Genomic DNA, 4,480 nt, shown 5'->3' with positions numbered 1-4,480 from the left:
AGAGACGTAGAGTTACATTTGAGAGGTTCATTCATAGTATCGATCTATGATATTAACAATTAATTTTATCATCGAAATATTATACTCTGATCAAATTTAAAATGACCTTAGCAAATTAAGTTTTCTTTTTCCTTCGTTTGAATGGTCCTGGTTTTCGCATACGGGGTTGACATGACCATTCGTAATTCAGACACTAAACGAAATACAAATGCACAAGTCAAACTCGACAAAAACTTTCAAAAATTAAAGATGACAATATTCCAGACGAAATCGGAGCACGTCCGCCTCGGCCAAGCCATCAAACGAAACTACAAATGAGTATTTTCGTTATCCAACCAGGAGCGATTGGCTATCTTCATCTTCAGGCATCAGAAGACAAAGATAGCCTTAGCCGCAGTTGCTTTTGGTTGCATAACGAAAAAACACCCATTATATGTATACTAGTCAGAAAACGGTGGAACTAGAGAAATAATTTGTTGAGCTTATATTGTTAGTTGATAATTCGTTCAATTTTAAATAGGAAATATTATGTTATAAAATTAACGTACGTGCGTATCGCAACGTCGCGAGATTTGAATCGCTATAACATACAAATTTTATCGGATATACATACCGATTCTTTAGAAATTAAATTTATCGAACAATGAATTCATTGACGCGATGCAGCTCGCGGCGGAAAATTGTTGATACGCGAATTCGTGATATAACGTATCGAAAGATGGACATTTTTTGAAAGAACTTCTCTATCACTTACAGAAACGTTTGAGACAAGTTCAGTCTACGTGGTGTGAGAATCTAATATATTAATTAATTCTTCTTATCAATTTATTTTATATAAAATATATAATTCTTACTTGTTTTTAAAAATGCATAAGATGTTCGATGTTTGTTTGCTCGATTATACTAATCTGAATTTTCAATAATTTCGATAGACAAATATTTATAGATACACGATGCATTCTATTAAAAAATGTCCATACGATAAGAGGATATCCATAGGGACAACCAGGTCGCGTGAAATGAAGGTAAACGTTAACTCTCGAATTAAAATATAAAAAAAAAATAAAAAAGAAAATCTCTATAAACGTGTTAGGTAAAAGGATCTTTCGACCAGCACTTTTAGGTGCTGCCATGTCTTCCATTATTTGTATATTAATTAATAATAAAATCAACTATAACATATTATATAAAGTATCTTTACGCCTACAGATACACATACATACACATATAAAAATTACATACACCGAAAGATAATTACGGACTTATCTAATATTGTCTACAGATAAGGAAACAATGTATAATATTACAAAACAAAACAAAAATGTAAACGCAAAAGGAAATATGGTATTTTCACAGACAATTTTTAAGACGAAGATCATGTTTATTGTTTCGTATAAGTTCTGATGAGGTATTATAACTTTACCATGTTTTCTGAGCGTACGTTACTGAAATATAGTTTGTGTAAAAGTGTATGGGAGAGATCAGGGATGCGTTCCGTTTCGCGCATGATACGTATATGATGTATATGATGTATACGTATATGATGTATCATTTTATCTTTCTTTAATATTCGTTGAACAACAAGGATGAAATAATACGTTATATGCATCGTACGGAAACAGAACGCACTTCTGCAGGAATGAAAGCCCGTTTTCGCAAGCGCAATTAAAATAATGTTTAAAATATATTTGCTACTTCTGATTTGCAGAACAAAATTCAGAAATACCCCAAGATATCTACAGTCAAGATTCACGTGCAAATTTTGCACGAATTGTATGATCGCACGACAAAATACACCTCGAAATCATCGCATCTTTACTATAAGTATATACTTAACAGTTTTACAAAAAAAAAATAGCGCAAAACAATTAAATTCTATAAATAAATGACTGAAAATTCTATAAAAATTATAAATAAATTAAATTTCATTTTTTATTTAATTCAAATATAAGGTAAAAATTTTTCTTAGATTTCTTTACACAATTTTTCAAAATTTCTATTTAATTTTTATAACTTTTAGAAACTTTCTTAAATTTTTTATACAAATTGGAACATTTTTCTTTCAAGTTTTCATATAATATTTCAAAATTTCTATATAATATAAATTTTAAAATTTTTCACAATTCTTATATATTTTTTTAAATTACTTAACAAATTTTTTTCAGAATTTTTATACAAATTGTGACATTTAAAAAATTCTAAGATAATTTACCTATCTTTTACATAATTCTTTATATATATAAATTCTGAAATATTCTAAAATTTTTCATAAATTTTTCCAAAACAGAACTTATAAAATCTGAAGAACGTTAAAAAAAAGAGATATTTTTCTTTGAATCTTCACAAATTTAAAATATACAAAGTTTATAAAGGCACTACATGAGGATTTTTCCATTAAACAAATTTAACGAATTTAACAGACATTCGATTTATAAGTTAATTAAAAGAAAAGATTAAAAATAGGCTTAAACGATATAAATCAAAGTATAATTAATATTTTTACGAGCCAGCACTGGTTAAATGTGTGTGTTTTTAATTGAAAAAGAAGAAGAAAAAATAAATGATGCTTTTCCATTGTATTCACGATAAAGAAATCTTGAATTGAATTCTAAATTTACCAAGTGACGTATTAGAAAGTATAATTGGCTGCGTTCAGCAGAACGTTCATTTTGCAACTGTTGGAAGTTTTCTTCACGCTGATTGGGTTATCCTTTTAGATCAGGAGGAATGGTCCAATCTCAGCAGAGAATCATAAAACAGTTGCAAAACTGTTGTATTCTGCTGAACGCAGCTATTAGTGCAATGATTTCGAGCAATTTGTTGTCCGGAGAATTTAAATGTATACAGAGGAATAGCAGGTCATAATAATTCGCATTATTTTTGCGCTTTTACCAGATAAGTCTGCTTCGCATATCGCAAAGGTATTTGTAAGAGAATAATGTAAACTTAGATAATAAGGTAAGATGATTATCTTCAAAATGCAAAAAACATACTTTAATTTTTATTATCTTTAATAGTATTATATTTAATAGTGTTATATCTTTTCCGCTATACGGAAACATAATTTAAAGTATGTTTTTTGCATTTTAAAGATGGCCATCTTATTCCAGTTTATCCTAGCTGGATGATTCGGTAGCCATTTTAAAAGGTTTTATTAACGTCGAATTGGTTTTTTAACTTTGATTTCTCGTTTCTCGAACAGTGTATCATATAGTAGGTATATGTAGGAAAAAGCTATGAAATAGTTTTTGATATATGAAATTGCGAAACAAAGAAAACGGGATGCGCAAACTATCACGATCTAGCGTACGTGCGCATACACTATAGTTCTATCGACAATTTACAGATCTTCATTTTGTACAATATATATTTAATCTCTAGGTAAAAGAGAGAATGAGAGCGCGAAAAGAGTATCTATTAAAAATAATAAAATTCGTGTTATGGTTGGCGGTAAGGACGGACATTCCGTTATATATATTATACGACCATATATTGTACGTTACATCATAACGCGCTTTAACAGTTTGAAAAGGAAAAAAAAACTTGTCAAATAAAACCCTTTTACTTGATGTATTTATCAAACATAAATACAATGACGTCTATAACATATTGCAATAAAAAGAACCAAAACCACTCATGAGACTAGTTCTTTTAATTCCTGTACAGGTATACTGGAAAAAAAGAAATGGAAATGGGAACAGTATAATAGATGAAAAACTATATAGTTACATAATATATAAAAGTATATTTCAATTTACAGATTTACTTTTTGCATGTTACTAGAAAATTAATATTATAAAAATAAAATATTAATATTAAATAAAAGCATTAAAAATTTTAAATGTAAAAAATTCAAGACAGAGGAAGAGAGAAAGAAAGAGGAAGAAATATTTTTCGCCAAAAATAATTCAATAAAAACAAAAAATTATGGAAATCTTATTATTACATTACAGCTTTAATTGTTTGAAAAGGAAAAATAGAAAATTTATGAAATAAAATCTTACTTATGGCGAATTTGGCACACATAAGGTGTGTTTGCGTTGCTTTCCATGAAATAAAGAACTCTGATTGGTTCAATTTCTTATGCCTCATGTGTTAGGGTGCTGTCCCATGACAGTCGGATTTCGGAAAACGGAATCTGGGAAAAGTACTAGACCGGAAAATACTAGACTAGAATCAGAAGACACGGCAGTGTCTTGGTAAGTTAGCAGCAATGATATACGCGTTGTGTTCGTTATAATTCGTTACGGTTAAAAATTAATAATTGTTAATAAAATAATTATTAATAAATAATTTTTCGATAAATATTGATTAATATATAAGTATTTATTATTTCCATTATATACATGATTATTGTTGGGGATAATTTAATTCCAAGTTAATTTCAATCCCATAATTTTTGTAAGTTTTATTAATTGTAACAGCGAGCGAATTTCTTTTTCTTTTTGTTCAAATTTTTTGAATAAAGAATGAATTAATA

Source organism: Trachymyrmex cornetzi, unplaced genomic scaffold (genome assembly GCF_001594075.2).
Source record: "Trachymyrmex cornetzi isolate Tcor2-1 unplaced genomic scaffold, Tcor1.1 scaffold26, whole genome shotgun sequence".
NCBI lineage: Eukaryota > Metazoa > Arthropoda > Insecta > Hymenoptera > Formicidae > Trachymyrmex > Trachymyrmex cornetzi.
Note: the sequence above shows the minus strand (reverse complement) of the source record.